Source organism: Balaenoptera borealis (genome assembly GCF_965194805.1).
Source record: "Balaenoptera borealis genome assembly, chromosome: 2".
Taxonomy (NCBI): domain Eukaryota; kingdom Metazoa; phylum Chordata; class Mammalia; order Artiodactyla; family Balaenopteridae; genus Balaenoptera; species Balaenoptera borealis.
Genome location: NC_138867.1, coordinates 47,020,254 through 47,045,483, shown reverse-complemented (window position 1 = coordinate 47,045,483; position 25,230 = coordinate 47,020,254).

Genomic DNA, 25,230 nt, shown 5'->3' with positions numbered 1-25,230 from the left:
AACTGTCATTTTTAGAGTTGGTTTCTGTTTTTAAAACTTGGGCCCTTTCAGATACTATAACGCAGCACCTGTTTATGATCCTCAGCTCTACCACCGATGCAATGAAATAAAGGCTGCGTTCTCACTGGGCATTTCCTCCATCTTGAAGCCATCTGGAAGTTTTTCTTAAGATGAAGAGGAGGGCAGGATAGGGGCTATCAGGCCACAGAAAACAGGAAGGGCCATTGAAGGGGAAAAACATCTTGATAATACAACCTTGTCATTTGCTGCTTCATTTCAAGAGTATACTACGATGATTATGATATTTAAAACTTTTCCATGATAATTATTTTAATGGAATGAAAGAGTAATCATATAGACTAGTAGACAAGTTGCTTAGCTGATACCAAGAATGAGAATTAATTTCAGTGGTCTGGTATAAGTTTCCACCTTAACTTCTAATGGCAAAACATTAATTCTTTTTAGCAATAAACATTTGGGATCAAATATAAATAAATAGCTGGTCAAGAATCGGAAAAAAATTCAACCAGTTATTTTCCAAATCATTTTTATTATATATGTCTATCTATTTTACTTTCTGTTATATGTTCTTTTCCTTTACAAACTTGGAACAGTCCTAGAAAGCATTTGATCAAGCCCTGTTTCCCTCTATTTTACTATATAACCTGGACCCAGGAAAATTAAATGAATTGTTCCAATACCAGCATCTGGAGCCTCAAAGTATTTTCAGCAATTCCACCTAATTTATTCTCTTATCACTAAAAAAAGCAATGTAATTAAGTTTATTTTGCTTCCATTTCTCAAATGAACTGTCCCCATTTAACAATAAGTAATATAAACTAGTAATTTGAAAAATCATCCTGATATTGTTCAAGGAAACATGAGAACAAAAGAAGAATTGTTAATTGACTCTCTTCCAATTTGTTCATCTTGCCTAATAATTTTCTTGATTTTGGAAAAATATTTTGAATGATTTTAATTTACATTGTTCCTTAGCTTATTACCTATTGTTTCTGCAATCTCTCATTTTTTCAGAAGCCTTTTAAGATCAGGCTCATTGGGCCATGTGCACAGTTAGAGAAGTGATTTACATTTGTTTTCAACTCTGTGGGCCACTCAATTCCACAGGATAGTTTGAAAAAAAGCCAAAAATATATTTGTCCTTAAAAATTTCAAAAAAGCCAGGGTCTGTCTAGTTCAATAAACATTTTATTTGGCATTCCAAAGCCTTGAAAGTTTTATGGCAGAGCATTTAAAAATTGTGTAAAATGACAAAACTTGTGGACTTTTAAGTTACCACTACCTTTTGGGGGGGGGTGGTTATGATAGGTGTAATATAGCAAAATATTGTAATTCTGCTAAATGTTAACATTTTGTATTTTACCTGAAAGAATTAGTTAAATAAAATAACAATGCACATAATGAGACATGTTTAATAAGCTGTAATGAGCTATGATGAGACATGTTTAATTCTCTGAAGTGAATTATGTTTTAAGGCCATTTTGCACCACAGTTACTTGAGGATGACCCTTTTACTTTTAACTGCATTCTAAATATATTTTAAAGTTTCAACAAAACCACTTTAATCTTATTAAAAATCTTTTTTTTTAAAATACAGACCATCTTCTCTTAGATTTATATATTACACAGATTACTAAATAATAAACTCTTACAATTTAATTTTAAACAAAATTATTTGAATCAGTTTTGTGCTCTCTTTTTTTTAAAATTTATTTTATTTATTTAATTTTGGCTGAGTTGGGTCTTCGTTGCTGTACGAGGGCTTTCTCTAGTTGTGGCGAGCAAGAGCTACCCTTCATTGCGGTGTGCAGGCTTCTCATTGCAGTGGCTTCTCTTGTTGCAGAGCATGGGCTCTAGGTGCGCGGGCTCAGTAGTTGTGGCGCACGGGCTTAGTTGCTCTGCAGCATGTGGGATCTTCCCAGACCAGGGCTCGAACCCGTGTCCCCTGCATTGGCAGGTGGATTCTTAACCACTGCACCACCAGAGAAGCCCTGTGCTCTCTTTTATATGTATATATTTTTGACACTCATTATATTTGGAAGAAATTCTCGACTGCCTGCTAAACTGTCTTCACATCTATTTTTAAGCAAGGTTACCATATCAAGAGTAAGTAGGAATGATTGAAATCCACAAACACAATATTCATAACTAGACTTCTGAATTTTCAAATATTGGAAGATTTTCTATCTTCTATCCCTTGGAATTTTCATTAATGTAGAATTGTTTTCTTATGCTAAAGTATCAATTTTACTAGACTTCTTTCGTATAAATAATATTATTATTAGGTTTTGAGGGCTTCCATTATTTCCCAGTAATTTTATATGGAACAGGGCATCACATGAGATCAGTGGAGATTATTTTTAAAAATAAAAATAAAATACTTTCACATATAATTATAAAAAAATTTATTGTGGAAAGTTTGGAAGAAACAGGAAAGTTGAAAGAATATAAAATCTAATCTTGTCACTTAAAAATAACCATTGTTCATGCTTCTTTTCCTTCTAATATTTATATTATACATAATGGGATATATATGTGTACATATATATCTTTTAATACTATTAGAGTTATATACATGTATATGGGTATATATATATATATATACATTTCCTTTTATACTATTAGGATTATATACATATATTTTTCCACTTCACATATACTCTTGGCATTCATATTATTAAAAATTTCATTAAAACATGATTTTAGTGGTCATACTGAATCCCAGAGTATGGCTCTTCCAAAATTTATTTGGTCATTTTCCTATTGCTGAACATTTATGTCTTCAGTTTTTGACTCTTTGAAGTAATACTGTGATGATAGCTTTGCATACTTCTCAATATTTTCAGGATATGGAATCACTGAAGCAAAGCCTATGAATCATTTAAAGACTCTTGATATATTGCTAAATTGCTTTTGAGAAAGGTTTACTTGTAACAAAGCACGTCACTACTAGGGTAGCTAACATGACACAATGGAGAGGTGAGACATTGAACCAAAGCATCACAAAATGTGTCTCTTTACTGTTGAATCATCCCTTTTGGCCTTGCTATGTCCCATGAATGGGCTGGTTCATCCCCAGGTGGAGACAATAGCTTTCCCTATTTATCTTGCAGAAATAATTAAAGGATTAACTTAGGGAATAAAAGATTCCATTTCAATTGTAGTAAATGTTATATCAACACCTGGTATTATAAGTTTTCATATTTTTCTTATTGGCATTTCTTTTTCTTTTTTCTTAGCAGAGTATAGACTTCATGAAACTTTATTTAGTATTGTAGTTGGAATGACAGTAACACGTGATGCTGAAGATCAACTAAAATTATGAAATTGTGTTCAGATTAAAAGCTTTGGCTCCTGAAATCTTATCTTGCAAGGCAGAGATGGTTAATTACTAATAAGTAAATATGTTGGCAATAACTAATGATAAACACATGTGACACAGCAACAAAGGGAATAGAGATATTTTCTGTGGGCTGTTTTCAATAGAATCGTATAATCCGGTTCTGTATGTTTTTGATGTTTTGCCCAAGATGAAAACATGTATTTAGTACTATTGACATCAGACTTTTGAAACACAGCTGCAAGCATAGCATTGTTTATAATTTCAATGAAACCTAAAGTACATTTCCTTTCTGCAAAGGAAGATGGTGAGTGACAAGGGTGGGTTGGGATTTCACTCTTTAGTTTCCCAGATTTCTCTGGGTTCGCTCAAAATTGCCAGATAAGCTGTGTGTTTGTGTGTGTGTGTGTGTGTGTGTGTGTGTGTAAGGGAAACAGGAATTCCTTTCGGAAGAGTGACAATCAATCTTAGTCGAATGCTAGTTTAGGGCAGATGTTCTTAGCAGAAATCTGTTGCAGTAGATTATAAATGCTGTCTGGTTGCCAGAACTCAGGCTCACATTTTTTTCTTTTTTTTTTTGCCTTAATTTCAAAATGCTGATCCTGTTTCAGAAGAAAAGAAACAATACCCACTCTCCCAACCTCTCCCCACTTCCCTTCCTCCCACCCCATCCTTTAGTGAAGAGGGAACAAACTTTATTGTTCTTATTATGCATGAACCTGTTCATTTAGGTGAACTGAGTCTTCTTTAAATCTAATAAAATTTCTTCACAACCACAGTAAATCTTGGAAATCTAATCAAAGCTATGAAAAGTGAAGGATGTCACAAAACCCTTTCAGAAAATTTATGCACTAAGACTGTATATTTAGTTCTGATTTAGCAGGCATGCAAATTTTTTACAATAAAAGCTTTTTAAGGCCCGTCTTCCCACTATCAATTTTGTTTTTATATCATTTTTGGACCTTAAAATGAACGGTATGCTGGTGTGGGTATGTGTTTCATTTTTTGATAAGTCCTTTTCTTTGAAAGAAGTATTTTTATGTCACGTTTACGAGACATAAACGAGACGAGACGAGAACTGAAGTTACTTTGCCGTTAGAATGGCTAGCCTCATGCATAGTACACAGTTTAGCTTTTATGACTTTATGGAAAAATCATTAAAATTCATTTTTTGAAGCATGTATTTTGATTTGTGGAAGGATTTGATCTAAATAATCACAGCTTCAGCAATCACATCATCTCCTTTTCTGCACAGGGTAGGAACAAGCCTCTTGAAATTATGATGCCTTTTGTGAAAACAAATTTGCTTTTTATTTTTGAATCATCTCATTGTTTGAAAATATGAACTGTCATTTTATGTCCTAATATAAAATCTGCAAGGAAATGTTTTGCTTCCCTTTTTAGGCATGGGAAAAATGATGCTATTCTCAGTAGAATAACAGTGAAGTTTTACAGAATATCTCAGCACAGAATTCTAATACATCACTTTTTTTCTTGCAACTCCTCTCACTAAGTTGTGAACAAATTTATACTTCAACAAAAATTTATACTTGAACAAATATACTTCAACTGTATATCTGTTCAGCCTGAAGAAGTCAGTTAAGTCTCAGGATTCCTGAAGAAGAAAAAGTAGCAGAGTTGTCTTTACAATAATATGTGCAAAAGATTATTTACCAAAAACAAACAAACAAACTTGACAGCATTTCAGCCTTAATATTATGAAGCATTCTGAGGCATTGGACTTAATTAAATGTAGCTAAATGCTACATTTTCAGATGTTCTTAAGAGAGACGAGAGAGTCTATGGGTAGTTTCAGAAATGGAAATGGGTTGTCTCTCTCTCTGATTTTCCATGTGTTGCTTCCAAACATGAGCCAGCAGCAGTATGTGTTGAGTTCCCATTGGAGGGATAATGAGAGGTAGGGAAACGCTCATGCAAGACAGTGGTGTGTCTCCTGTGACTTGTAAAACCTGCCAGTCAACACCGCCACATGCTTCAAAGCAAAGAAAACTTTCTCTTCTGTGCGTTTCAACTATGGTGCACCATTTACTGTGAAAATAAATAAAATACCTTCCCAAACTTAGCTAGAAATACAGTCAGACTTTCAGCAAGGAGATCCTGAAAATTATCTCTACCTCTCGGTATCCCAGGTATTGTCTCTAATGAGGCTAAAAAGTATGCCTCTCTGGTTTTCTGAATATTAAGTCTCAATGTTAAAAATACTGAAGAAAAAAATTCCTTTATTATGTTATTACATAAAATATGTTAGATATTTTTTTAGAATAAACATCCACAGAACATTCTTATTCTAGTATCAACATAAAACAAACCCAGACGCACACTCGAAGTTTGCAGAACTAGAAACTTGATAGGTGTTTGATTGTTACTTGAATATGAAGGAATGAAAGAACCAATCATGAAATAACCATCAACAAATTGCTATACCAATCACTTTCTTTTTATTTCTTTCTTTGGACAGTGAGTTGATTGATTAAAAAGGAGAAAATGCAATATTTAGAGTATTAGAATAGCCTAAATAGTATAAGTAAGGTTGGGGACTGTGTGATAATTCTATATATTTAAACTACACTTGGAAATTCCTTTAAATCAACCATAGGAAGGTTATAAACAGTGAAATTCCATTAAAGGAAGAGGGGTGCTCTCCCTAGGAAGCAAGAGGGAATGAGACCCTCTGCAGGTGATGACCGTCCCTCATGTGTCCATTGGGTGGAATGGCCAACTGAATGCCCCACAGTATTTACATTATTTCCTTATTTCAAAAACAATTTTCTTCTAGCCTGTGCAGTTGAGCCTGCATAAGTCAAGTGTGTTTCTAATAGCAGTCCAGTGAATTACTTTTCATTATAGGCATGTGTTTCCCATCAGCGTGTCTTTCATCATTGTTCCTACACTCCTCCAGCTTTCACATTCAGAACCACGCTTTTAGAATGTAGTTTACCTTTAGTTACTTCATTTGGTTAATTTTCTCTTTTTACTTAGATTATAAAGTTCTTATAAGAATAGTCTGTGTCAGATGTTTCCATAAGGTAGTTTTTGTCTAATAAATGCTGTTTTACAGGCAGATTAGCCCTCAAGTATTTGGTGGGGTACTATTAAGAAAGTATACCTTATTTACCTCTTAAATGCATCTTGCTTTGTTTGGCATTCCGGTATTCTATTATTCCCTTTTCTCTCTCTCTTTCCTGTCAGCACACTCTTCAAATCCCATAAGTCCCAATCTTAGAGATTCATTCACTCAACAGATATTTACTGAGTGGCTTTTAAGTGTCAGGAACTGTGCAAAGCACTGATCAAGGGGCATCACTAATTATCTTATATTGTTTCCAATGCATGTAATTGTTAAACAATGGTCAGAAAAGTGTCCTTTTACTTCTTAGTTTAGACTTGTAGAATTCATGGAAAATGAATTAAAGCCTGTGCCAGATTCAATCCATATGTACCTAAATTCCTGTGGGAAAATCAGAGGTCATCTTTGCACCTCTGCTCACTGGGTGGGTTGTGGGGGGAGGAGGAGGGGAAGTTGTTACGAGACATCTGCATCCACAAGGATGGAGAGTTGCCAAATGCTTCGCTGGGTTCCCACAGAGGCCAAGGTGAGCAGGAAACACGTTGCAAGAGTGACGCAGGGGAAGCCTGCTGGAGTTGCTCAACTCCCTCACTTGACACAGAGCTGCAGAATTAATGGCCAACACCATCAAGATAGAGTTTTAATGACCTTGAGGAGCCCTTATAAAGTCAAAGGGATTCTACCTTCCAGACTGAAACTGCCCTTAGTAAATAGAACCCTCACCCTCCCTGATAGGCTAAGGGTAGAAAAGTGTTAGTCCAGGAGAAGCTGAAATCAAGCCAACCAAACTTTTGATTTATTCCAGTGACTAGCAGAGTTTTCTACTATGAAATATGATTTCAGACATGCAAAGAAGGCCCAACTCCACCCCCTAACAGTTTGCAAATGAGGAAATTTTACTATCAGGCTGGCCTATGAACTCGTATTTCGCATTTTCATTGTTTAGAGTTCCAGTTTGAAATGCAAATATTTATGCACTCATGCTTTACCAGATTTGCTTTCTTTAGGACTGGGAGACCTAGGACTGAGAGGAAATGGAAAGAAAAGAGGAGGGAGAGAAAGGAGAGATATGTGAGCTAAGAGAGGACAGGAAGGGGAGCTGGAGAACGTTAATGAAGACAAATTCAGACTGCACGAGTTTAAGAAAATCTGTGTCAAGGACAACTTAATGCAAAGCTATCAATCGTGGAAGTGTCACTTTAACCTCCCTTAGCATCTGTAAAATGTGAAATAGGTATCTTCATGATTGAGAACACTGTGATTTCAAGTTTCCTTTAAAGTTAAAAATCTTGGAAGCATCACTAACATAAATGGTAGAGATTTATGTGGGAATCAAACTCTCAAGAAGGCCAGAGATGCTGCCGAAAGAAACACATTTTCCATGCTAACCAATATGCTCAACCAAACAGTCATTGTGATTAGCTTGGTTTAACCCACATGACACACACCTGTACCGAATCTTAGCCAGCAATCATTGCTGCAAGTTCCATGCTTTAATTTTTGTGCTTAAAAAACATGTAACACTAATTGGCATTGATGTGTAGGGAGGGTTTATTTTACTTGATTATCTCAAATTGGTTATGTCTTTCATTACTGCTTCTTTTATTTTGGTGGCTTCACTAGGTACAGTGAAGGTGTAAGGGAGGTAAAGTGATTGCGGGGCTACCATTTACCTTCATTCATTCGTTTACCCATTCAATAATACATCAAGTATCTTAGTTCACTGTGTGAGATGTCAAGAATTTAATGAGGGGCACATCTAGGCAGACTTGCTCATAAAGTTTGTAGTTTGTAGGGGACACTGCATTTAATCAAATAATTACTAACTTAGAACCATCTACAGGGGACTCTTGGCCTCGCTTTGGGGATCAAGTTGATTCTTATATTTCTGTGTCTGCACTCTCAGAAAATGGCAAGTTTTGCTTGGGAACCATCCCCAACTTTTATTTCATTTTTATTTAATTTTTTAGAAAGGCAGTTATTGTAAATAGGCAGAAGAGCCTATCCTGATACTTAAAAGAGTACCATTTATTACACATTTTTAATAAAAGCCAGCAGCCCAGCTATATTAATAACTCTGATACAATAAAACAACTTGAATTTAAAAAAAAACAAACATTGGGGCATAACATTTTTTCTCTTTTGGACACTCTAAGTTTGCATTTCTGTGAATATGTCAGAATGTTCTGAATGCCCTAATTACCACATAGCCACCAATAAACTGATTTTTTTTTTAACATAGAACAAATTTATTCATCAATTCCATAAAAAATTTCCAGACCCAACTAGAAATATTTCCTACTGAAGGAGATGGACTCTAAAGCAGAGAGTTCTTGACATGAGAAATTGTGTTCCTTTAAAAAATAATCTGTGATCACTTCTCCCTTTCTGTAACATTCTGATGCCATTTACTCTTCCATTTCCTTTTGTTCTTTCTTGGCACTATGTGTGACTAGTGCAATTCAGATGGGCCTGTAGCCATGGAAACTATAGAAGGCAGAAATATAAGTCTATTCACTTGGGAATATCGTTCACATCACCCATACCTGTCAATTTCTTGGTCACTGATATACTGAAATATACTTTATCCAAAATTTAAAATGGAAATTGTTGTTTTTTATTTTGTCACCTTCCTGCTTCATTTTTAAAATGGAAAATAGTGGTGTTTTATGAATTATTAATGTACCCAGGCTGCCTCAGGGTTACTAAGGGGAAGATGTCATATTCAGAGATAAATTCAGGTTGTGATTTCAATGAACATGTTGAAGAACCGCACAAAACATATCTAATAGTTATATATTTGTGGAACTACTTACTCCTGGGATACAGAGCTGTCTTGGGAAGAGTTCCTTCAATAAACACTCTATACAAATTAAAGCACTTGGAAAAGCCATTCATGAGCAGGAGATCATTATCTTTAATGTCATTTGATAATAAGAAATTTACTACCAAGCAGTCACTTTGAAAACTGTTGTTTTAGCTTTCATGAAAACCAAAGGTGTACATTATCAGATAGGAACTCTTCTGTTCTTATTCCCTTTTAATTAGTTTCTCCTCCCATCTTGGCCAATTATCTTTGTCTCTTTTCTAAAAGAATATTTTTGTTCATCCCCATTGAAAATTGCTTTGATTTCTAGTTTGTAGAGTCACAGAGTATTGGAATCGGAAGGGTCCCACCAATGACCCAATTCAACACATGCGTTGTACGGCAGCGACAGAGCTCTAGCCTCAAATGCAGCGGCCTCCTCCACATCTCCTCTTTGATCACAGGCAAGGCGCACATAATCTGTCCCAGAACGAACTCTTACATTCTCCAAACCTGCTCCTCCCACAGTCTTTCCAGTGAAAAAAATGTCATGAGCGTGTACTCAATTGCTCAGGCCAAAAATCCTGAGGCCATTCATGACTCTCATTTTTCCCTCTCAGCCTCACATCCTATCCATCAACCAGTCTCAATTCAAGTCTCAGCTCCAAACTTGGATGCTGTCCTTAAGGACGCCATTGCTGACTCCCATCCCCCAACTCGTTCTCTCTTCACTAGAACCTGTTTTTCTCTGGGGAACTCTTCACCATCTGAAATTGCACTGTGTGTTAATTGGCTAAATCCCTGTCACTACACTGTATTGCAAAGTCCTTGAGGGCAGGGACTGTGCATACTTGTTCATCACTGTATCTCTAACTGCAGAACTGCTGATGCACAGAATATGCTCAATAAATTATAACTGAAGGATTGAATAACTGCATTAGCTGAGTCACTGAGCAGCTATTTAGTAGCAAAGCTGGAAAGAGAATCTCAAAATTCTTTTTTTTCTAATGGTTTCCTCACTCTAGCAAGCTGCCTCTCGTTCTCTCATTTTGCTCTTACCCCCTCAATATTCTGCTTAAAATATAACTTTTTGCTTTCAAATATAAAGAATAATCATGCATTTACAGAGTTAATCTTATGGAGCTTCACAGATTGCTTGTTTTTTCTGAATGCTACCCTATCTTCACAAGATCTAATGATATCATATTTTCCTGTTCATCTCAAGCCTAGTTATATCCCCTTTCCCTAAAGGGGAACGAATATTTCTGATATTGCAAACCAGTGTCCTTTGTTCTATATCCAGTCCACTGATATATTTTTGGATGGGACAATTAAGATATTGCAAACCAGGGCTGTGTATTATTTTAAGCTTGCAGTCCTCTTCCTTGAGTTCATTCAAGTTATTGGCAGAATTCAGTTCCTTGTATTGTAGGACTGAGGTCCCTGTTTTCTTGCTAGCTATTGCCTAGGAATTGCTCTCAGCTCCCAGGGGCCAATCCTTTCTATAGTCAGTTCACAACTTTGCTGTTGTGGAATTCTAAGCCACCAGAAGAACATACCCTTGACTTCCTCCTCTGCAACTAGCCTGGAAAAAACTCTCTTTTTTCGGCTTCCCTGGTGGCACGGTGGTTGAGAGTCCGCCTGCCAATGCAGGGGACACGGGTTCGAGCCCTAGTCTGGGAAGATCCCACATGCCGCAGAGCAACTAGGCCCGTGACCCACAACTACTGAGCCTGCGCATCTGGAGCCTGTGCTCCGCAACAAAAGAGGCCGCAATAGTGAGAGGCCCGTGCACCACGATGAAGAGTGGCCCCCGCTTGCCGCAACTGGAGAAAGCCCTCGCACAGAAACGAAGACCCAACACAGCCAAAAAAAATTAATTAATTAATTTAAAAAAAAACCACACTAATTAAAAAAAAAAACAAAACACCTCTCTTTTTTAAAGAGTTCAACTGATTAGGCCAGGCCCACCTTAGATATTTTCCCTCTTGCCCTACAATATAACAATCATGGAAGTCATGCCTCATTATATTCATAGGTTCTGCTCACACTCAAGAGGATTATAGGCAACATGTACACCACGGGTGGGACTCTTAGGGACCATCTTAGAATTCTACCTAAGACTTTACGATTTCCAGTAAGAGTCAGAAGTGCTAAGGGTATACAGAGAAATAAATAAGTCAATAGAATCAAAATCCAAGCACTGATCACAATCAAAACCTTTTCAGACTGGGATGTTTCCCTTTCCCTCAGCATTTCCACTAAATGTGTCTCATGAGATGCTACTTGATTTAACAAAAACATTCCATGCACCCATTCATTTGAAAAATTTGTAAACTGGTCTTTGTTCTTAATTGCATGACCTTTCAGAACCTTTCATAATCCTGCAGAATCTTTAAAAAGAAGCATTTCCCAAACTTATCTGACCAAGGAACATGTTTTCATGCCGGAGTGTTGGTTGGTATTTGGTTGGCCTATTGCATGGCTATGCTGGTTGTTTACTGCCAGGATTCTTTCTGATTAATCAAATTTTCTTTCTAATTGGGGGGTGCCTGTAGGGCACCTAAGTGTTTTTAATACCACTCCTGCTCCAGAGCTGTAGTTCTCAACTCTGTCTTCAAATTAGCATCAGCTAGAGAGCTTGTAGAAATAACTAATGCCTGGGTCCTAACTTCAGAAATTGGACTAGAGCTCTCTCATATATGTGCAAGCTGAGGTCAATACTCTAGGAATATATTTTAATGTTTCAAGTATTTAAGAATAATAGCCATACCTATGCTTGTTGAGGATATTCTACATATTAGGTATTATGCTATATGATTTGAATCAATGGCATTTTATTTAATATTTACCAAAATCCTATGAGGTCAAGATCATTACATTGATTTTACAGAAGAGAAAATTTAAGATTTGAGAAGTTGTTACTTGTCCAAGGTCTCACGGGGTGGGAACAGGATTTGAAACTAGTTTGTCCTGTCTCCAAAACCCATGCCTCTGTTTAATCATTCTGCTATATTTCTTATAAATTGGGCTTTTGTGAAAAGAACATAATATAAAACGTGCAACAATTTCAAAAGAGCTCCTCTCTCTCTGGACCTGTAGTTACATGATGACAGGAAAAGAAAAGCACCCTGCCAGAATTTGACATGATCGCTCATTGAAGCCGGAAATCCCAGTCTTGCTGAGTTGAGAGCATGGAGCTACCACAGGATAAAGAGAATGGATGGAACTTGGGCCAGGAACTGAGCTTGCCCGCTATACATTTCCAACTGGTTCAAGCCTGCTTCCTTCTACTACCATGCTGAGCTAGTACACAGTCACTTTCTAGGCAAATTATATTATGTACCTCCTGCCAGGGAGAGCCAGCTATTCTATTGTCTGTAAAAAGAGTATCTTTTAATTTCTGTCCACTCTGTCACAGCAGGGCACATGCTGATGGAGATCTGGGGTGTAACTGTTGGGCACTAAGATGTGGCAACATACAAGGCATCAAGGATAAATTTATTTCATGCTTATTGAATTTTTTTCATGTTCCTTTTAAGAGACTTAGTAATTGAACACATCACCAGTTTCAGCAAGCCGAGGCCAAGATACTAGATTAATATTTATGCTTTGAAAGTGCCTTTCTTTCAGTCATCCTTTGGTACGTCACACACATCCTGTCTCATCAACACATACTGTCTCTAGAAGATGTAGGGTCCTGAGGCCTCTGAATAACAGGTAATGGTAATAAAATCACAAACAGTATTTCAGGATGATGGACTGAGAAAAAGAAGTCCTGGACTCCATTCCCGCTATTTGCAATAATTCATTGTGATCCCTTGAGCAAATATGTAGAATAGAATTACAATTGTCTTCTACCTTGTAGAAGCGTGGTGAACAAAATAGACTGGAGGTGATCTTGGCTAACCTAAAAAAAGTAGGTGCTGGTGATCCAATCAGAATCAACAGACATTTTGTTGAACATCAGGACACCGTGAGGTTAGTGAAATTAAATAAGAACCGATATCCATTTTCACAAAACTCAAAATCTAGGTAAAGCAAGATAAATAAGTGGAATATCTGGGAGAACTGTATGAACTCTATTATAAAAAAATGCAGATACAAAGTGCGTTGGGGAGGGAGTGTAGTTGATATCAGAGCTTTAAATCCTAAATCCAACATTTACTTGAATGAGTAAATAGTAAATGACTTAACTCAGGTAAGCCTCAGGTATTATTAATCAATGGGCCATAGTAATATCAATCTTCAGGAATGTAGTAAAGACAAAGTAAAAAGTAAGCTAATGAGTGTGAAAAAAGTACTCTGGAAAGTGGAAAGCTCTTTATAGATGCTGGTTGTTGCTATAATCATTGATCCTTGGACCTAGAAATGAGGGATTCAGGGAGCCTTCAGATAAGAAGGGATATTGGCAAGATAGATGTCAATATCCCGCTGATTATTGTTTGTTGTTTACCTGAAATTCAAATGTAACTAGGTGTTCTGTGTTTTATCTGGCAAGCCTACCTGGAACTTACTCAGGGCCCAGCATTGGGCGAGTCACCCAGCCTGTGTGAGCCAGGCTGGGTACACTGGGTATTATTTTGTTCTTACCCTCCTACCTCTTCCCACTCCATACCCCAGCATCAGGCCAGTTTCTTTTTTAACAGCCTGTATTGCTGACTCATGCTGGGCTTGCAATCACAGGGCCAATGAGTAGGCAAGAATGTACTTTGTCACTCACTCCGAGAGAGAGCTGCAAATGCCCTTGGAAAGGAGCCTGCACAGCTACCTGGATCGCATTCCAAAGGAATTAGCACGGTTCAGTGTGAGTGCCCGCTGAACTTGGGAAAGCCCCTCTGAAGGAATCTGACACTTTAAACTCAGGGTAAACTAGCTGTTACCTTATCTGGATTATTTGCAAGCAAGTTTTGTTACTCCCTGAAGCTTGTGACTTTGTTTTGTTTTATGTTTATTTTTAGTCTCTGAATAAAAGTATCAGCCACAGGAGGTTGGTGTTTTTGGGTGTCTAATTTTTGTTTTAGTTGTGTTTGATTTTACTCTCCAGTTAAAAGTACGGTGTCAGTAACCTTTGGATTTGGGGGGAGATGACCAGAAGCAGTGAAGACACCATCTCTTTATACTGGAGTGGAGGGACTTGGGTCCAGGCAGCCATCGGTGCAAGTGGTCCCAGGGGGACCAGATTTTGGCGCTGCCTGTTTTGGCAATTATGTTGCTTTCATTTAGCTCAGTTGTTACAGAGTAATAAAAACAACCACAAAGTTTCTAAAGATGCTTTCATGCGGGCTGTATATAAGTGTGAGAAAATGACAATTGTCCTCATGACGACTTTTTTTTTTTAAGTATTTGTTTATTTATTTATTTATGGCTGTGTTGGGTCTTCGTTTCTGTGCGAGGGCTTTCTCTAGTTGCGGCAAGCGGGGGCCACTCTTCATCGCGGTGCGCGGGCCTCTCACTATCGCGGCCTCTCTTGTTGCGGAGCACAGGCTCCAGACGCGCAGGCTCAGTAATTGTGGCTCACAGGCCCAGCTGCTCCGCGGCACGTGGGATCCTCCCAGACCAGGGCTCAAACCCGTGTCCCCCGCATTGGCAAGCAGACTCTCAACCACTGCGCCACCAGGGAAGCCCCTCATGACGACTTTTATTATATTTTTAAATTTGAGGTTGCCGTTAAGTGAGGTCTTGATGGAACACAATGATGAAAGGCCCCCCTCACCTCACAAAGCCAGCCCTTGATGCTCCCACTGAGAAGAAATAAAGTAACTAAAAGTAACTACAATATGTTCAGTAGCTTTCCCTAACAAACAGCAATCCAGGAGGCCTGACCATTCCCCACAGCGCCACTTCTCCAAATTTGCTGCAAATACCATTAGGAAAGTTCAAAATGGGAACATTGTCTGGAAAAAACTATTTGACACTGCAAAAATCACTTCTTTCAAACTCTGGGGAGTTTCAGGAGATACTGTGTGCTAAGGGAGTCTTATTTGTTGAGCCCTATAACAATGGGCTCATAAGTAAGTCCTTTCTGCCAGACATCTGCCATGGCTGAAAAAACATATCTTAAAAGCATCAGGGTATGTGCCTGCTCTTTCAAGAACAGGAATCTGAGTGATTTATGCTGGTTGCAACCTTGACCATGGGAACAGTCAGGGAGAAAGCAACTTAGCCTGGAAAATGGCTCACATCAAAACCCGTAAAGGTCAAGAACATTGTCAATAGCATAAGCTTTTGCAGTTTTCGTTTTCAAGTCTCTCAGCCTTAGGACTTTAGGGGCAGAGCAGGGTGATGATTTAAACACTGGAAATACAGATTTCACTAATATGCACAGCACTATAGGCTTATAAGCAATTACGAACATGAGTTTACACATTTTAGGTGGTAGCCTAGTTTTAAGTTGGTTAATCTAATGTACTTGATTGAAGTACAGAAAAGCCTTATTTTCCAGATTCCCTTTAGATTGTTTCTGTGCATATGTGAGTGCACGTGCATGCACTCACACACACACACACACACACACACACACCCCTACCTCTTTTCTAAAAACAAAGTACTAATCAACAAAGGAAACTTTGAAAATGGAAACATGTCTCCAGGGTTCTCGATCGTTTGTTCTAACTTTGTTCCCTTAATACTTCACTAAAAATAGGAACATTTAGGTCTAACAATAATAGTGTAGCTTTATCACTGGAAAAAAGTAGGAATCATAGTTAGTCATACCAAAGAGGGGTAGCCTCCCTGCCTCAGTAAATGTAGGACTAAGCAGATTCTCAAGTGTTCTTTCTCTGGAAACCCTAGAAAATTATATGCTTTCTGATACCTTCTATAAAGTGGTTCTTGAGCTTCTGACCTAAAGCTGGTTCCCTGGAAGGGAAGATAGTAAATACAAAAATAATTACGAGTCTGAGTGGAAGGTATGGGGCCAACTGACCCACGACTAATAGGAGGCACAGTCCAAGATACATTTAGGGGCTCAGGAAAATGTTTAATTTTAATTAAAAAAAATCAGAACTAAAAAATGAATATCATCATAATAATGGATATATAATGATGAGTCCAGCCCAGATTACAATTTTCTTTATACCAGTGCAGTTATAAAATAGAATTTTTAATATTTTCGTATGGAGAAAAGAGGCTCACAAGGCAAAAATGCTGAGAGCCCACAGGAGCCATTCAGCAGATCTGGAAAGGCTCCACAGATTAGGAATTGGTCAAGCCCTATGGTGGCTTAGAGGAAGGAGGCAATTTATGGCTGGGGAGAGGCAGAAAAGTCTCAGCAAGGGAGGTGACAAGTGAACCAGGCTGTGAAGCATGGATAGACCCTTACTTGTGATGACACGGGAAAGGCATTCCTGGCAGAAGAAGGATATAAGCAGAGACTTGGAAATATAGCATGGGCTAATAATTTCTTAGAAAACAGAGTATGCTTCTTTTAATTTTCTTTGAGTACAGAACATAAGGGGCATTATAAAATGGTGTGTGTGACTTAGTTGGTTTGCTTAGGATGATGTTTCAATTTTTTCCATCTTATTCAGTTCTATCCTTAAATGATGTATCACTAGGCTTAATGCAAAAGTATTAAATCAGGTCTTTGAAAATTTTTCAAATGTATTAAACAGGCACCTATTTTGAACTAGGTGACTAAAGATGCAAAACAAATCCACGTGATAGGAAAAAGATTATCCCTTTCCTTGTCCCTCCCCCCACCTTTTGTCTGCTCCTTCTGTTTACTTGATTTTCACAAAACTCAAGTTGTTGATATGACCTTACATTTTTTAATAGCACTAAAACTCACAATATAAGGATAATTTTTTAAAAGATGACTGACAAGAAATGAATTATGGGACTTTCCACGTTAAATCAGAAGTTTATACTCCTTCAGAGCTTGTTTGAACACTTCACTCTATTTTTAAAAAATCTTGGAGTGGGCATCTAGCCAAAAATAATGTATTTCCCTTTATCTTTTTTTTTTTTCTTTAAAGTTATACAATTTATTTATTTATTTATTTATTTATTTATGGCTGTGTTGGGTCTTCGCCTCTGCGCGAGGGCTCTCTCCAGTTGCGGCAAGTGGGGGCCACCCTTCATCGCGGTGCGCGGGCCTCTCACTATTGCGGCCTCTCTTGTTGCGGAGCACAGGCTCCAGACGCGCAGGCTCAGTAGTTGTGGCTCACGGGCCTAGCCGCTCAGCGGCACGTGGGATCCTCCCAGACCAGGGCTCGAACCCGTGTCCCCTGCACTGGCAGGCAGATTCTCAACCACTGCGCCACCAGGGAAGCCCTCCCTTTATCTTTTGAATGAGGTACTTCTTAGTGGAAGTTTACTGTGGATGTACTCCTACTGCCTATATGAGACACCAGGTAATCTTGACAAATGGGAAAAAAGTACTTTTTTTTTTCTTTTTTTAAATTAACTGAGATACCTTCATACCTCAACAGAGAAGTCTTAATAAGCTGGACTCTGAGGGACTTTACCTCTCTTTGTCCATTCCCCACTCAAATCGTATATTCAGCTGGACACCTATGGGCTGGGTGCACTGCAGAGAGGTAAACCACAGTTGCCAGTGTTTCTCCTACAGGCAAACAGATTCAAATTAATGTTCCAGTTTCTGGCCTATTCTTGGGAAGGAACAAAGAGGTTGGAGGGAGAGGGGCAGAGATATTTTCTAGAGGCCAACTATCAGAACCATAGCTTATTGTGAGCCTTCTCTGAGCCAAGTACTGTGCTATGAGTTTTACATACATTTCATTTAAATGCTCACAATAGACCTGCAGGATAAATATTGTTGTCTCCTTTTTTGGTGGAAGAATGAAAGTATTTGAATTGTTGCCAAATAAATGGTACAGAAAATACACACTACAGAGTCCAGAAGGTAGGAAAAAAATCACTGGAATACGGTTGCCCAGCATGGTCTCAGGGAAGAGCTTGAAATATGTGTATCATTTGGACTAAAGAGAGCAAGAAAGGGGTATTTCAAAAGATGAGTTAGGGGGCTTCCCTGGTGGCGCAGTGGTTGAGAATCTGTCTGCCAATGCAGGGCACACGGGTTCGAGCTCTGGTCTGGGAAGATCCCACATGCCGCGGAGCAACTAGGCCCGTGAGCCACAACTACTGAGCCTGCGCGTCTGGAGCCTGTGCTCCACAACAAGAGAGGCCGCGACGGTGAGAGGCCTGCGCACCGCGATGAAGAGTGGCCCCTGCTTGCCACAACTAGAGAAAGCCCTCGCACAGAAACGAAGACCCAACACAGCCAAAAATAAATAAATAAATAAATTTTAAAATGTTTAAATGTAAGTAATTTACTTAAAAAAAAAAAAAAAAGATGAGTTAGGGATCAAAGGGAACCTTGGGGTTCTAATAATCAGGGATTTGGGTTTCTATAGGGGAAAAAATGGAAGAGAAGGCTAGTCAGCTTGGGGACACATTAAGAGCATGACTTAGGTCAGGTTTCTGGAAGCAAAGTCTGAAGCAGGGATTCAGGCCCACGGGTTTCATGATGGGTGTGCTATCAAGAGGAAGGGAGCAGGGCAGGAGGATTCACCACGGGAAGGCGCTCATCACAAACGTGGCCTGGAGTCTGGAGCCTGAGGAGCACCTTGGGGTTGGTCTCACCTTGAAGCAAATGGCAGCAGCCTTTGCCTCCCTGTACACTTTTGGTTGTGGGCTGCCCTGAGAAGTGGGACCCACTTCTAGGGCTCACGTTGGTCTGAAAGCCATTCTCCAGAGAAGGGGTACCTGCCAACAGTCAGCAGACGGCAAGTACTCAGTAGCTGAGGACGGGCGCACAGCTTTCTAACGGGGATTGGGTGGGACCCCAACGATGTTCACTCTGGAGGGACTCAAATGCCATGGTGAGGAGTTTGAGGTTTTCCTCACTGAGCACTAGGAGACTATTAAAAGAGGCCAAGGAGGAGAGTTCCAGGTCACAATGCTATTCTGGGATGAGTAATATGGAGTGTTAGGAAGAATGGATTAGAAGGATGAGTGAATAAAAGGACGAAGACCCTTTCTCAGACAATAATGACAATAATATCTAACATTTATCGATCATCTAGTGCTTTATGTGTATTATCTCAGTTCCCAAACTATTCTCCCAAATCTTACTTTATTGCAGATGGGGAAAATGAGGTTCTGAAAGGTTAAGTCACTTGCTCAAGTCCCAAGGCTGGTAAGTGGTGGAGCCAGAGTAATCACTGCTTTGCATGGCTTGCCAGTAGGTAGAACTCAGTAACTGTGTGTGAGAAAGGAGGCCATTTATACTAGCTTCCTATGTGCACTATAACACATTGCTACAGATCTGGTGTCCTAAAACAACAAAAAAGTATTCTCTCATAGTTCTAGAGAACAGAAATCAGAAATCAGTATAACTTGGCTGAAATCAAAATGTCAACAGGTGGCCATTTTCAGCCTACCACATTGCGGAAAAAAGTCAAAGATTCTGGAAGTCCTATGACCAGGAGAAGAGTGGCATTAATGAAAAAAAAAAAAATGAGGACAAGCAAGAGATTGGATTAGAGACAGAAATGGAGGAGTCTGGTTTGGGGTATACTGAGTCTGAAGTGTTGGCAGAGCGTCCAAGTGGACAAATCCAAAAGGGAATTAGAAGTCTGTGACTGGAGCTGGGAGAGCAGAGATGTAGATTCAGCATTGTGAGGAGGAAGGGATGGGTGAGGCTGAGAAAGTCACCATTACCACACAGAGCACTGCCTGAAGCATGAGGGCTGGCCTCTCCTCTCCATGCAGTGTGCCCTGCCTGCTTGCTTTTCTTCTTATCTAGGCGCAAGACAGCACTTACCCAGGGCTACACTTCAAGTGTTCCTGTATTCCTGCCCATCACTTCTTTCACTTGATTCACAACTTCGCTATACACAGCACGGACCCATGGCACCTCTTTCTTTCAGATCCCAATCTAATTCAGCCTTGTCCCCTTCCCCTCTCACTGTGCATCCACCTCTGTCATGTCCAATCCTTTACTTGTCTTTTCTATTCTTCTTTGTATAATGGCCTTCTAATTATAGGTTTTATTTTCCTTACCTGGTTGCCTATCAAGGAAATGCTGTCTTATCACTTACGCTGTAGAGTTCTTCCCCCATTTCCTGTACCAAAGCTGGAATATGGGTTCATCCATTTCTCACTCCTCCTTGTTCTCTCAGACCATTGAAATACAACTATCACCCAAAAGTTCTTCATTTGAGATCTATAAGGACTATTTGTAGCCTTACCACTCTTCACTTCCACACTCTCTTCTGCTGTGTATGTCTTTCCAGGATCTGTCTCCAGCTTCCTCTAGGACTTTAATAGAGAAATTCCACTTGTCCATTCCATCCCAGTGACATTACTTTTCAACATCACTACTTTGCTTCTTTATTCCTTTCAAAGCATTCTCATTCGTTACATCTCCACTCTCCATTCATGCCAGTACAGATTCCAGTCTTTCAAGTGCTGTATCTTGCCTACTAAAAACACCTGATTGTATTCAATCTCTACTCAGCTAGAACATCATGATATGAATTACATTCCTTCAGTGGTCCAGATTCTGTGTTCAGTACTATGGGATATGAGATGAATCTGACACAGTCCTTGTGTTTAGCAAGTTCACAGCCAAGTAGACAAGTTAAGTACACAAATAACTATCATGTACATAGAGTATGTTTCAATGAAAAGAGAGGGCTAAATGGTGAGAAACTTCAGAGGATAAAAAAATTACTTTAATGAAGGAGACATCAGGGAAGGCTCAAGTGAGAAGGTGGCCTTTGAGTTAGGTAGGATATAATCATGGAAAGGGAAGGAAAAGGATATTCCAAACTGAGGAAGTATCATAAGGAAAGGCAAGGATTGCGGCAGGACTCAAGTATTTTAGTTTTGCTGGAATCCATGTGCTTAGGCTGCCATAACAAATTACCATAGACTGGGTATCTTACAACAGAAGTTTATTTCCCCACCATTCTGGAGGCTAAGAAGTCCAAGATCAAGGTGCCAGTGGCTTCGGTTCCTGGTGAGGGCCCTCCTCCTGACTTGCCAATGGCTGCCTTCTTGTTATGTCTTCACATGGCAGAGAGAGAAGGATCTCTCTCTTCCTCTTTTTATAAAGTCACTAATTCCATCACAAGGGCCCCACCCTAACGACCTCATCTAACCTTGATTACCTCCCAAAAACCTCATCACCAAATACCATTACATTGGTAGTTAGGGCTTCAATATACGAATTTTGTGGGAGACACAATTCATCTCATAGCACCATGGTACAAAAAAGGAAGTAAACTGGAGAACTAGGAGAGCTAGATTGAGGTTACATTGTAGAAAACATTAAAGTTAAGGCTAAAGAATTTTTCTCTTACTTGATAAGAAATGTGGAATCATTAAGGCTTTTTGAACAGGGGAGCGCCATTATTCATTCCTCAGTTAATTCAGTAAGCACTTATCATGTGCCTGCTATGTTTAAGGTACTAGCCTTAGTATGAATGGCTGCAGCTCTATAATATGATTTTAATTTTAATGAGCTCAATTTTAGTGGAAAGACAGCATATGTGTATAGTTAATATGCAAGTATATATTATTAATGATAGAGTTATTAATGAAGTGTAGTTTTACCCTAAGGAAGTCAACAGTGCTGAAAAAGTAAGGATCTCTTTCAGGGCTGTGTTTGGGGCATTAATGTGGCAACTGCTGTTAGGAAAGTTTGGAAGGGTCAAAGAATGCAGGCAGAGAGTTAAGTTTGGCTTTTACTAAGCAGTAATCTAGGTGGGAAGTAATCAAGACCTGAAATAGAAGGATAGCTCTTGTAAATGGCTGTGAGAGACACTGAAGAGACACTCACATGATTTGGCAACTACCTAAATTGAAGTGAGGGGGGAATAACCAATGGAGTTTATAAGATTATTTTGAGGTTTTTCCTCGGGCTGCCTAGTTAAAGAATAGTGTCACTAATGGAAATGAGAAGGTTGAAAGCTGGTATTTAGTTTACAAATTGAATTGGGATTTGAACTTGAGGGTGTAGTGACACAGGATATCTAGACATGGGTGTTGAAATGTAGCATTGGAGCTTAGGATAGTAATCAAGACCAGAGGTGCAGATTCAGGAGGTATCAGCTAGAAAGGATTGATTAAGCCATGGGAGAAGATGTGATCATGAAGCCAGAACAGGAGTCAAGGGCAGAGCTTGGGAAACACCTACATTTATTGACCCGGAAGAGAAGCCAGAAAGAAATTAGGTAAAAGGCAGCCAGAGAGATAAGAGTGTGTCACAGAGTCATACCTAAAGAGTATGTCACAGAGAGGGGAGTTTTTATATGGAAGGTGATCAAAGGAGAAAGATCAAGATCAAAGAGTTTGAGGACAGAGCATAGGTCGCTGTCTCTGCTTACTTTGTGCTTATGGGTTACCTTCGAAATGATAGTTCCAGCAAGTTGTGATAGATTGTGTTCTAAGGAGTTTCTAAGTGCCAAAAGCTGGAGGAATAAGACTCTCTTCAACATTTTGATAGCAGGAAGGGATGGGTGAGAAAAGATCAAAGCCCGATTTATCTGAGAATAATAATAAACAGTTGAGTACTTAGAACAGAGCAGACTTTCTTATAAGTGTGTTATATGAATTTACTCCTATAAGTCTCATTAATTCTATGAGGTAGATTATTTTTGTTACCTCCATATGACTTATCATACAACTGAGAATCAGGGAGGTCAAGTAACTTACCCAAGACAACATAGCTAGTGACTAACTGACAGAGTTGGGGCTCAAGTTCATGTAAGACTTACTCCAAAATTCTGGGTCAGGAGAAAGAATTTTACTCCTGTGCAAACTGTCTAGTATGTCTGCAGATTTAGGGAAAGAGAGAGAATAGGATTGTGAAAGACAAAGCAGAGAGGATGGTCCCAGAGATGGTCAGCCACTTCCAAGCTGTCTTTATAACAACACAGACTCATGACTCCCCTGCTCCTTTGACCCCCCTCCATGTCTGCTGTGCCATCTTCCAGTGTGGTATCACTGCAACTTTCTTGTTTTTCAAGTCCCACTTTCCATTTTTTTGAGAAATTATACAAAACATGCAGACTCCATCCACTGCATAGTCAGTAATACGCTATTTCCCCTCTTTCTTGTCATCTCTTGTGGGTTACCTCATTGATTCCCCACAATAGGCACTGAAAAACTTTACTTTCCAAAAAGGAACAAATTTATACTCTCTACCTCATCTAATAAATACCACATACTATTACCAGATTAACTTTCCTAGAGAATAATACCAGCACCCTCTTTGGAAACCTGAAACGTTTCCCCATTACCTATGAGATTTCTGTTCAAATTCCTCAGCATGCTATTTAAAGCCCTCTTAAGTTTGACCTAAATCTTTTTATTCCTTCTATTTACTATTCCCTCTACATAAGCCGTCCAGAACACTCACTATTTCTGGAACTCTGGCTGTTTTTTCTTCTTTGGGTCTTTGATTTTGCCATTCCCTTAGTCTTGGATGCTGTTCTGTCATTTTCATTCATTGAAATGCTAACTACCCTTCCACTCCAAAGTCAAATGTAACCTCTTTGAGAAGCTTGATTATCCCAATAAGGAAACTATCACTTCCTCTTCTGAACTCAAAATCTAACAGGCAAAACACAGATATTATTGCCACAGAACTTCCATACCCTTGCCTTTACATAGTTGGAATAATAAGCCTGCTTCAAAGGGTCACAGAGAAAGTGACATAGGGTGACTTATCCAAATGCCCTTACCATTTATATATTCCAAAGTATTTTGAGAGTATATGGTAGGCTTAATTTATTCTTCAATTCCCAATAGAATTGACCACAGTGACTTGTCCTTAGCCAACTCAGTAATGATTTTTTGAATTAAAGAATGAATGATGCTTTTAGATGTAGAGTCATGGTGATGAAAATAACATGGTTATTATTGTTGAGGTTGATTCTGTTTTGGAGTGTGGAGGAATTCCCCACCACCGACCGCCCAAACTGTGTAACACTTTCTACTGTAATGCATGGTAGGGTTTTCTATGAATTCTGCCAATTGCTTGTAGATAAGAAGTACCAAGTTATATCAGCATTTATGTGATAAAGACATAAGTCACTTGACATGTTTCTGATAAGAAAAAAACTAGAGAAAATTTGAACCCCAAACTGAAAAAAGGCCATAATGTCCTTTCATGTCAAGGTTTGTAAATTTTATAAATTCAGAAGTAGTCATATTTGACTCAAAATTTTATGAACTGTAACATATTGAAAATGAATCTGAATAAAAATACAATAGTTCGGTTTTAATTTTTATCTCCCAAGGCCTTTTTTTTCCCAAAAGTGGATAACGTTGGTGCCTTAAACAAATTAAATTGGACTTTGCTAATTTCCTTCTACAAAAGTGTGACAAATGATTTAATTTTGAACCAAAATTATTGTGTAATTACATTCACTGTTCAAAGTGCATATGGGCGAGTTATATAAATTCCAAGATGGTTAATTTATTTCCATCAAATTATTTTTTCCATGGTCTCTTTAGAGGAAACAAATACAAATGATTAAACTAATTACAATCAAACATCAACTAACTAGAACCTAAAACTGGATAATATTTACTGCAATCAGCTTTTATGAGAAAGAAGCAAATACCAAGAAAATAGGTTGGGAATAATTTATCCTCCCTGGCCATGCAAATTCCACTGTGTGTCTTGAGTCCTATACCAGTTCATTCTTTATTGCTGTAGTTATTTCATCTTCAATTTTGTTTTTTTCAATAACAAATATTTACTGAAGGCACTCTAGGCCATGTACTGTAAATCCATGCTGAAAACTTAGTATTTGTAATAAGCACTCTCAAATACTGCAAGGACCTCAAAAAGACATTAAATTATATTCAGTGTACTATACTTACAAAGGCGAGAATATGGATTGTGGCCACTGTTAGAATGCACCACTCAGCTCGCCTGCTGCATGGAGTGTAATTGACTAATGGCCCCAGCTGCTGCCCCTCTGCATCCAT